This window comes from Helianthus annuus, chromosome 4, assembly GCF_002127325.2.
Source record: "Helianthus annuus cultivar XRQ/B chromosome 4, HanXRQr2.0-SUNRISE, whole genome shotgun sequence".
Taxonomy (NCBI): Eukaryota; Viridiplantae; Streptophyta; class Magnoliopsida; order Asterales; family Asteraceae; genus Helianthus; species Helianthus annuus.
This window is the reverse complement of record NC_035436.2, coordinates 156,898,850-156,911,194: the sequence shown is the minus strand read 5'-3', so window position 1 is coordinate 156,911,194 and position 12,345 is coordinate 156,898,850.

Below are 12,345 nucleotides of genomic sequence, written 5' to 3'. Positions count from 1 at the left end.
GTTTCATGTTAATTAGTTTTTTTTTTTTTTTTTTTTTTTTTACTTTGAAAGATTCTATACAATTAGGTTTTTTTTTTTTTTTTTTTTTTTTTTTTTTTTTTTTTTTTTTTAAGTTAAATGTCATTTTAGTCTATATGATTTGGGCCATTTTGACAGTTTATTTTCGTCTTTGGGTCCAAAAAGGTTTCATTGTTGTCATTTTAGTCCGCTAGGTTAACTTCATCCATTATTTCCGTTAACGAGAAGGACAATTCGGGGTCATTTTACATGGTCGAATTGCATTTCTAGTTAACAGAATTACATATAAAATGACTGAATTGCCCTTCTCGTTAACAGAAAAAATAGATGAAGTTAACCCAGTGGAGAAAAGTGGTAACGGTGAAACATTTTTGAACCCATAAACGAAAAATGAAACATTTTGACTAAATTGACAAAATGCTCAAACCACAGGGACTATAATGGCTTTTAACTCTTTTTTTTACTTTGAAAGATTCTATATATTGTTTGATTATTCAGATGTCACGTTTAATTCTAGTATGTTAACATGGTTTATGATTAATATAAATGTCTGATAATTAAACTTGAATTATAAAATATTTTACAAGCAATAGGGCTTATTGTGTCTATATTCTACACTCGTTATCGCGTGTTTTCTTTGTGTGGCTTGGGATTAAAGTGTATGAGACCTTCGTACAAATGTTTTTCAACCCTATCTCGTTTCACGTTCACAAATCAAGGAAAAGGGCGATGAGCAAGCATTGGTTGATTGCATGGGAGACATCAGCATCAACGAACACTAACAAGTTATGGTTTAACATACAATCGTGATCAAGGTGAAAATTTTGTCAATATATTGATATTTGTTGTGTTAGGCGTAACAAGGTAGCTGGTTGGTGGATCTAAGGTAGTATGTGAGTATGGTGTTGTTCCATGACAGTATCAAGTGTTAGAAATTAAATCCATCGAACTATAACCTTCATAAGACAAAGGCAAATTATAATATCTTGTTAATGATTGTAATGCCTCCTAGATGTAAGATTAGACGTATTCAAATATAGATGTCGAATTTTCTCCATTTTACTCTCTACGAGTGAAATCTGTATATAAATGTTTCAAGTATGTGTATGTTAGATTGTTTTATATGAATATAACATAAACTGTTGTGAAACCTGTTTTTTGTATTAACGCCAAGTTATTTATAGTTAGCAACTGGGGAGGTCATTTCATGAGTTAAGGGTTCGGTCCTACTTTTTTATGAAATCCGTATAGGATCTCATTAAGTGCTCAAAACATAGCTCACGACTTCTTGTGAGCTCTAGGAAAGACTCTATAAGGGTTCATAAAAAGGGATGGAGCCTACAAGTGTTTAGAGAATCCTAAGGAGCTAGTCAAGCCTAATGAATGTAAATGTTTGGATGTCTTAATAGGATTAGGAGCAAATACAAAGGATCCTAATTGTAAGAAGGGTACAAAGGCTAGGGGTGTGCATGGTTCGGTTCGGTTCGGTTTTTGGGTAAAATGAAAACCGTAACCGAAAGTTCGGTTTTTGGTTTTTAAAAACCATTCGCTTTCGGTTTTTTCGGTTTCGGTTATTTCGGTTTTAGCAACGGTTCGGTTCGGGTTTTCGGTTTTTCAAACAAATTATGTAATATTCAAAACTTAAAAGTATAATTCAAAGTTTAAGAATCATTCTTAAATGTTTACATTTAAGTTCATATATTTAGTCTTTTAAATTAATTTTATTCACATAAACTAACCTTCTAATCTATTTTAATGTTTCTCCAAAGTTTTTGTTAAGACGTTTTCTTTTATAATACTTTGAAAACCATTTAATTTTTATATGAAACTTTGTTAGTTCTTGTAAACAATGGATAATTTTAATGATAAATAAACATGGTAACGTTCTGATTATAAATATTTAACAAACAAGAATAAAATTAAGAGTTAACTGCCATTTTCGTCCCTGTGGTTTGGTCACTTTGGCCATTTCAGTCCATTTTTCAAAAATGCGCCATTTTCGTCCCCCACGTTCTGGAAAGATGCCATTTCAGTCCAAAAATCATAACCCACTTAAGTCAGTTAGTAAATAAGGACTGATTGTGTAAATTTGTAACATAAAAGACCATTTAAGTAAATATTAAACACCACCACCACTAGCCCTGCCACCACCACCACTCCGCTGCCACCACCACCGCCACCACAGCCCTGCCACCACCACCACTCCGCTGCCACCACCACCACCACCACCACCGCCACCACAGCCCTGCCACCACCACCACAGCCCTGCCACCACCGCCACCACAGCCGGTTCGTCATCATATCAGATGAGAGAGGGAGAAAGTCGGAGAGAGAGAGAGAGAGATAACGAGGCGGGAGAGAGAACCGGCGACGGTGGGGCTGCCTTCCCCAGATGATGACAATGATGACGTTGATGGTGGTGGTTCCGGCGGCGGCGGTGGTGACCATGCTACTGTTCATCGTCTTCCCCAAAACGGTCAACAGAAGTCAAACGGCCTAATTCTCGATCAATACCGGATAATATTCAAATTAAACTTGCAGAAACATTGTACAAGTATAAACATACCGATTGGGTGATTAAAACCGATCCGGTATCGCGTGCAACGGCGTGGCGACAGTCTCCGGCGACGGGTATTCCGGCGAGACTTGCAGACGATGAACAGAGGGTATTTTCGAAGGGGTAAAGGATTTTGAAGGGTGTGAAAGTGTTGGTGCATTTCATCTGTTGACTTCGTCTTAGATCGAGTCATAGTATTAGAATGTTAGATCAGGGCACGTTGTACGAGAAAACAGGGAATTGTATAGGATTTTAGGAGGAGATCCGCTTATAGGACATGTATCAGGTTCGCTTATCTGTCAGAGGATAGGTTCGCTTAATCGTCCAATGTGGGTTCGCTCATTCGAACATAGTCCATTGGAGCGGACCTGAAAGCCTATATATAGCCATATGAGCGGTTCATTTGTAACGATTTGTCGAAACTCGTACCGAGGTGCTGCCGGATCGAGATTGTATCAGAATCTGTTATATATCAATAGAAAAGGTGTTTAAAGTGATATTAAAGCTGTTCCTGCGTCAAATACTTGTTTTCCGCACCTGTATTTGATAGAATTACCTCTGAACGACTCGTCCGGGTAGCGAAACGATCCTACAATTGGTATCAGAGCTTCAGGAGGAGGAGTTCTACAGAGAATAGCTGAGTTTCTTCAACATTTCTGTCTTCTACACCTTCTTTTTCTGTTTCAGACACTTCCAACGGTCAGAATTGGCTCAAAATCTCAGGGATTGTGCGCAACTACACAGAGACAAACCCTTGAAAGTTTGGTGTCAAAATTCGAAGGAAAAGTGGGTCAAAATGATGTCCGAAGTAGGTCCGCTTTTCTGAACAGATCGTAGGTCCGCTTTTGTGAACATCACTGGTCCGCTCGAAGTTACATTTTCAGATAGATTCGCTCCAAGTTTACACGTTTGGTCCGCTCGAGGGTACATTTTAAACATAGGTTCGCTCCAACAAACAGGGTAGATCCGCTCATAGTGACAGTTTCAACCAGGTCCGCTTATAGTTTCTGCTGGTCCGCTCTTGTGACCATTTGTTAGTCTGGTTCGCTTTTATCGACTGAATCTGGTCCGCTCATTTGTCATTTGGTAGATCTGTTCAAGTGAACTTGTCTGGTCCGCTTTTCTGTCTAGCAAAGGATTCGCTTTTGTGTACTGCTTAAAATACTTGTTTCGCTTTTACGGCTGTTAGTGAATTTTTCGGAAAAGTTCGAAAATGGACGAGGAATTCTTCAACGCGTTTGCTACCCCGGTTACCCCAATCACTTTGGCGCAAAATACGATGCTCGAGAACGAAACGGGCACGATGCAAAAACCACCAAGACTCATGAATATTGAAGAGTATAAGGGTTGGGAAGGTCGGTTTGAGAATTGGGTTCAAGCGAATTATCTTGATGCTTGGGAATGCGTAGAGACGAAGTATGTTCGACCATTGAACGATGACGAAGAACCCATTCCGATAAAAGAACTTACTACTGATGCTAGGAAGAAGTACAAAGATGAGAAAATGATGCTTAGTCTTCTTCAACATGCAGTGAAGGAAGATATCATGGTTCTTCTACAGCATAATGGAACTTCGTACTCGATTTGGAAAGCGTTGCGATCGAAGTTTAGAGGAAGTGAGGAGATGGTCAAGAGTAAAAAATCACTTTTAAAGAAAGAGTTCGATTTATTCCGAGGGTTAAAGAATGAGAGTACGAGAGAGATTATTGAACGTTATTGTAATCTGCTTGCAAATATGAAAAGGTTAAGTATTGAGAAAAGTACTGATGAGCTGATTGAGAAGCTGGCTGATGCGTTGCCATATGAAACGTGGGGCACATACTTGATGATGCTTAGAAACAAGAAAGGTTTTAGCAATCTGACGCTCAGTAAATTCATTGAAAAGATAGAGGCTCAAGAAATGGAACAGAGAAAAGTGATCAGAATGAAAGATTTCGATGGTGAACAGGACATCGGGCTGTATTATAAGGCAGGGGTGAATGAGAAGAAGTCTTCAAATTTATCTCCAAAGGTTGAAACTGCCTATAGTGCCAAGAATTCATCTGGAAGTCCATCATCGGGGTCCAACAGCAAAACCAGCTTTACGTCATTTTCATCATATGATCCAAACATTTCTGCAACTAAAAGCGGGAGAAAATTACAGTGCAACATTGTATTAAATCTTGAAAATGATCAAGATTATTCTGAGGAAGTTGCCAAAAACCAAATGTCTTTATTAGGAATGGTTTTGGAATCTTACACTTGTTTTGTTGCAGGTCGTATCGGGAATCCAATGTTAACCAAAGAAGATTACGACCAAATAGATGCTGAAGAAATGGAGCTGATGGACATAAAGTGGTGTCTGGCTAGTGTTTTACGGAGAGCTGAGAAGTTCAAACAAATCACGGGGAGAGATGATCTTCGTGATGCGAATGTTTCTACTTTAGGTTTTGACAAATCTAAAGTCATTTGTTTTCGGTGCAGGGAAAAAGGACACTTCAAGAGAGAGTGCACAAACCGAGAAGCAAGTGGAACTCAAAATCCGTTCAACAACAACAATGATTATTATCGAAAAGCCATCTATCACCAAGTTGGTCAATCATCTCAACAACAAAAACATTAAGCTCAAACTGCACATGGAAGGGATGTGATTGAAGATTCAGGAAAGAGAGCATGTGTGGTAAATCAAGACGGAAAGCAGTCGTTTAACTGGGATAAATATATTCCAGATAATGGAAAAGCGTGTTTGATTGATCAAGAAGATGAAAAGCTACCAGAGGGTTTTAGCTGGGCAAATTTCACTTAGGATGATTACATTCCTGATCAAACTACAGCTTACTCTGCTTTTACGGCAAAGGTTGTAGATGATAGTGATGATGATACGGAATATTGGGCTAGAAAATATAGAGAAGATATGAAGTTGGTTGCTGAAAGTGATAGTGAAGATGAAAAAGTCAAGAAGAAGAAAAAGAAGATCAAAACGCCGGTGAGTAGTGATGATGAAGAGGTGCCGGTGATGAGAAGGCAAAAGGTGACATAAGTGCCTAAGTTTAAAGTTGAAGAACAAGTTGATGCAAAAGAAGTTCCTGTAAAGTGTGAAAATTGTGAAGATGTGAAGAAGCAGAATAGCACTTTGATTTACAACTTGAACAGTCTGAAGGAGTCGTATGATGTGCTGAACAAGACAATGAATCAGTACAATCAAACTAGTGAAGAGCAAGCTGTTGCTATGAAGACACTTCAGGGAGCGTTTATGACAAAACAAAAAGTTGTAAACAATTACTTTGAAAAGTGTGCTGCTTTAGAACAGAAGCTTGAGCTGCAAAGAATTGAAACTGAAAGAGTTAATCGTTTGTTAAAAAGTTACTCATGTACTTCCTATGTTATTGACAGGATTTATTTAGACGGTTGAAAGTATGAAGGTATGGGAAGATGATGAGATAACTGAAGAGAAAGAAGCTGGAAAAGATGCTGATAAAAAGAATGCTGACAAGAAGAAGAATGACAAGAAAAAAGACACTGAAAAGACGCCATCTAGTAAGAAGCAAGGTGTCAGTTATAACAAGTGTCCACCCCCGCTGGAAAATGGGTATTTGCCTAGATATCCAAACGATGAAAGAGTTAAAAAAGCCACAAATTTACAGTGGGAGTCAGAGTCGTCAGTAAATCTTCCAGAAAATATTGATGTTGTATTTACATCATCTGACACTGATCAACAATCTCAATTGATGAAGAAAGTCGTGGATCATGTGTTAGAGAGTGATGATGTTGAAGAGTCAAAGTCTGGATCATGCACACAGACTCAAACAGAAAAACAGGGAAAATTAGTTTATGATAGAAAGTTTTTGTTGTCAAAATCTAATTTGGATGATGGATTGTTTAAAGTTGCTTACACTTTGAATGATTCTGACAAATTATATTCTGATGAAGAATTTCCAATAAGAGGTGTTAAAACTGAATTGATAAATAAGGTTTTCGTACTCACAGAAATTAATATTTCTGAAATAAAAGGCTTATGTCTTAATGAAAAACCAAGATATTACACCTCAAGAGTTCAACAGAGATTAAACAAGAAAAAGAGTTACAGTTCTGGTTCAGATTTCCAAAAGAGATCAAACCATAACGGTAATTTCAAAAAGAAAGGTTTAGGGTTTATTCCTACAGAAAAACAGAAAAATGAAAAATATGTTCGTGATTTTAAATCCAAAATGTCATTTGTTTCAGGTACATCAAGTGATGAAGAAGAAAAGACGAGTTTCTGGAGAGAATCAAATAAAGAGTTTCTTGCGAAGAAGCAAGACGAACAGAAGCGAGATACAAGAACCTGTTACCGATGCAACACTGTTGGACACATTGCAAAAGATTGTTCGAATGCGATACAATCAAAACAGGGAGTATTTCGTAAAATCAAAGAGAAAGTGTTTGCATTCGAATCACCACTTGATAGAACAAAACTGTTTAAAGATTCTATTTTTGAAATTGGTGAGAGTTCTAACAAGTTTTACAAGAAAAGAGCAAAATTTGACAACCAGAAATGGATTGTTAAGAAGGTTGGTGAAAGCTCTAGCGATGATTCTGATAGGTCGAAATCAGAGGAGCTATCGTCTGGCGATGAAACTGATTCCATAAAATCAGTTGAGCCACATGTTGATTCAAATTGTGAAGCTGTTTCAAAAAATGAGAACTCAGTTCCGATCGTGAATGATGAGGAGTTTCCATTACTTCGGGCTGAGAATTATAAAAAGAAAATTGGTAAAGTTGAAATTTCTAACCAATTTTATCATGATGAACAGGAATTTGATGCTGAGAAGGTCTTTAACCCCAAGGTAAAACACATCTTTGGCAAGATGATTGATCGAAAAGTCAAAGGGGTTAAGGAATTTTATGAGAAGAAAACAACGAAAGAAAAGGTTGAACCATCCCTGGTTTGTGACTGGGATGGTACATATTATGAACAGTAAGTCTCAGGACTTGCCGGAGCTCCCAGGTTGGTAAGCGTGGAGCATGAATCGGCATCTTTCTCAAAATTTTATTCGGTAACGTCAATCATACAAACGGTAAAGAGGTTTGTTTATGTTTGTTGATTATAATTACACGTGGTTAGATGATGTTTTACAATTGGTACAGAAGTTTCTGAACTGCACATGGTAAATCAAGGACATTAATTTGTACTTGTATTTTCCTACTTCTGGTTGAAGAACAAGATGATGAACCACATCCCCGAACATTTGTTTAATCAAACTTATTTTCCGGAAAAACCATTTTGATTAAAACAAACTTAAGTGTTTTGAAATCTAAATGGGAAAATAGTTTGTTGATAGGGGGAGTTCTGGTTGTTTATGCCTAGTGAATGGCGATTTGAGGTGATTTGATATCGGTTGTCATGTTTCTGTATAGTTTGTTTTCATATTTTCGTTAATGTGTTTGCATTTTAGGGGGAGTAGGAAAATTTTAGAAAATCCAAAAACATTAGAAAATTTGAAAAAGTCAAAAACATGATAAAATCAAAAATGAGTTTTTGTTGCATAAAAGAGGAAATGATAGTACATCGGTGGACTATCACGACACGCTAAAGAATTGGAAAGTCAAAATGTGATAAACGATCTTACTGTGGATATGTCAGTAGATTTTCGCACATTTAGTAAATTGAAACGAGATATAAACCTAAATCAAACTTGCTTGATTCGTGGGTAACTATTCTTGAATATATGGGTAACCCCCGAAATCTTGTTTGAAAGGTCTCGTATTCTGAGATACTAGGTCTTTATACTCAGTGATATCTGGGGTATTATCCCGGGACTTCTGCTGTATGGAAGTACTGACCTAGTCCCCGGGTAATACTTTCTGCATAAGCTTGAAAAAGCGCCGCCCTCAGCAATCTGATTAAACAATAAAATTGATAGTCATTGCTGTTGTAAAAAAGATCCTCTAAAAGGGACCCACCAAAAGTCGAGCCGTCATCTCTCTGCTGAACGGAAGTTCTGACCTGAGCTCTCACGGTTTCGCATCTACCCCTTTACAGATATCATCTGTGGTATACTCACCTGTAAGACTGAATATTTGGGATCTGGATACAGGAGTATATTCGAGTGGAGTGATACACAATTAAGTTTAAGTCTCTAAAACATTAATATCGTATCTCGAATCAATTGAAGTCTGTGTGAAAATTTAAGTGGACAAACATACTGACAATCTAGGTAAATTGTTTAGAACTGAGAATGTTTACAGCTTAACGGTGTTAGTGATATGTTTCAAATCTGATATGATCCTCTTGCACGAGCTCACAAAAATATTGTCTGTAAATAGTTTATTTCTGCATTTTTATTTTCTCTCAGAAAATCCAAAAAGATTTTTGATGTGTTTTAGCATAATTTTTGAAAATACAAAAATTTTTTCGACAACTTATGTTGAAAAGCTGATTTTCAAAATTTAAAGTGCTAAACATGATGAACATTTGGTTTGGGTGTCTGTGTTTGTTTTGATAGAAACAATGTCATAATTTCAAGAGGTTCATCATACAGATAGAAAATTGAGAGGGAGTTAAATGTTGGTGCACATGAGAGAGTCTGAGTTGGTGCTTGTTTATATGCTTAAATGTTGTCATAAATCTTATGTGTGTGGTAGAGTTTATGCAGGAAAGTCAACATCTGAGGGAGAATATGTAATACTTGAGGGGGAGTACCAGTTGGTCTGAACAAACTCAAAAGTTGTCAAAGTTTTGTGAAGAAGAGTCTGTTGATGATAGAAGAGAAAGAGACGAAGATAGAGAAAAGCCCAGTGGCTGATCAAGACAGAAGATTGAAGACAGTGTGATATGACTCGATGACACTCCGTTCGATGGCACTCCGTCAACATCTGAGGGGGAGTCTGTTGGTGCATTTCATCTGTTGACTTCGTCTTAGATCGAGTCATAGTATTAGAATGTTAGATCAGGGCACATTGTACGAGAAAACAAGGAATTGTATAGGATTTTAGGAGGAGATCCGCTTATAGGACATGTATCAGGTTCGCTTATCTGTCATAGGATAGGTTCGCTTATTCGTCCAATGTGGGTTCGCTCATTCGAACATTGTCCATTGGAGCGGACCTGAAAGCCTATATATAGCCATATGAGCGGTTCATTTGTAACGATTTGTCGAAACTCGTACCGAGGTGCTGCCGGATCGAGATTGTATCAGAAACTGTTATATATCAATAGAAAAGGTGTTTAAAGTGATATTAAAGCTGTTCCTGCGTCAAATACTTGTTTTCCGCACCTGTATTTGATAGAATTACCTCTGAACGACTCGTTCGGGTCGCGAAACGATCCTACAGAGAGTTTCGTGTGGGTTCAGGGACTCTAAATAACACAACAATTTGACACTTAATCGACAAACTTCTGTGGATTAATTCCACTTTGAATTTTTTATAAAAACTCTGATTTCACATGGTGTCGGGCATGCTTATTGAACAATTACAAAGCGTGGGGAGTTGTTTACGATCTGTGAGAGTGGTGGTGGCAGCGGAGTGGTGGTGGTGGCAGGGCTGTGGTGGCGGTGGTGGCAGGGCTGTGGTGGTGGTGGGAGGGCTGTGGTGGCAGGGCTGTGGTGGTGGTGGCAGGGCTGTGGTGGCAGGGCTGTGGTGGTGGTGGTGGTGGCAGGGCTGTGGTGGCGGTGGTGGTGGTGGCAGCGGAGTGGTGGTGGTGGCAGGGCTGTGGTGGCGGTGGTGGTGGTGGTGGTGGTGGCAGGGCTGTGGTGGCGGTGGTGGCGGCGGTGGTGGTGGTGGCAGCGGAGTGGTGGTGGTGTTTAATATTTACTTAAATGGTCCTTTATGTTACAAATTTACACAATCAGTCCTTATTTACCAACTGACTTAACTGGGTTATGATTTTTGGACTGAAATGGCACCTTTCCAGAACGTGGGGGACGAAAATGGCGCATTTTTGAAAAATGGTCTGAAATGGCTAAAGTGACCAAACCACAGGGACGAAAATGGCAGTTAACTCTAAAAGTAATAATTCTTAGTAGCATGGGTAAACATTTAAACAACTTAAACATAAAAATATATAGATTTGATATACAATTAAAACTTATCGGTTCGGTTCGGTTATTTTCGGTTACTGAAAATGATTATCCGAAAATCGAACCGAAATTTTCGGTTATTAAAAATCCGAAAACCGAACTGCCGGTTTTTGTTTCGGTTCAGTTTTTTCGGTCCGGATTTTTCGGTTATTTCAGTTACGGTTCGGTTATTTTGGTTTTCTGCTCACCCCTAACAAAGGCTCCTAAAAAAACCCACTACAAAAAAAAAAAAAAACTAAACATCCACCACCACCCAAAAACCTAACCCCGACCCCCTCCGTCATCACCCACCAAAAAAAAAAAAAAAAAAATTGCCGAGGGGGTGGGGGTTTAGGTTTTTGGGTGGTGGTGGGGTGGGGGTGGATGTTTATTTTATTTTTTTAATTTTTTTTTGGGGGGGGGGGGGGTTAGGTTTTTGGGTGGTGGTGGGGTGGGGGTGGGTGTTTAGGTTTTGGGTGGTGATGTAGTGAGTTTAATTTTAGGTTATTGGACCCTTGTCATTCTATAAATCTTTCTTACACTTCTTACAATTAGGAGTCTTTGTAAAATAACTTGACCCGTCTTAACATATCTAGAGATTAGTAGAGACCAACAAATGGCATAAAGAACATAAATATTTCTTAATAAAGCTATGGATGTTTCTTTTTTTAAGCTGTTATTTGTATACTACTGATTAACTCTGTATTTTAACATGCTTATATGGTTTTTAGGTTACCAAATAATCAAAACATAACAAGATCATCTTTTAATAACGACGAGGACTAAATATTTATAAATAATCTGTTTTTTTTTATTTAAAAGTACATAAATTAAACTATTTTTCTCTATGAGAACCTAAAGCAAACTTTATAGTAGATCATATCTCTTATTTTTGTTTAGTATACAAAACTTTATCCCAAAGTCATCATGGAACAGAATCAGAAACTTACGCAGTGTGGTTATAACTAGTTTGCAATTGTGATGTAGATCGTTGATTGGATCAACTTGATACACTTTATTTTATTATTGATCACCATTGTGTATCTATTACAGATATTTAATTAATGATTTAATCAATCCAAATTGTTTATCAGGACAACCTTTTGAGGATCTTGCATAACCTTTTTCTTTGATACTATATGATTAAATATTAATTAATCATTGAATTAGACTAAGAATTTTTATATTTTTCTGATACACTTAAAAAAATAAACACTAATCATATATTGACACGCTACATCAAATGATAATACGCATTGTAAGTTTAGAGGGTGTTTGGGATTACGTTTTGAAGTGATTATTTGATTATTGCGTTTGTAAAACATAAATAATCTAAAAAAATGTTTGAATGAAAAAGTGATTATCTGCCTCCAAAACGCAGTTTTGGAGAAGCATGTACCTACATGTTTTTTCAAAACATGCAAAATCTATTTTGAAAACGCATAATCTATTTTTAAAACGCAATACCAAACACCCCTTAGTGTATATAAACTGAAATGAGATGTTTAGTTAATAAGGAATATATGATCCTAAATATCATCAACATATTTTAAACGTCTTTATTGTGGATAAAGAAAAATAAACAGCTAAACATGTTTTGATGGAAAATATGGACAATATTAATTAACACAATGAATAAAAATAAGTTAAAAATCATGTTCCATAAAATATTATTTTTAAAAAAGTCGTTGTATTTTGATAGAGTTAACTTCATTAAATTTGTATACAGACAAATAACTTTTATATGAAACT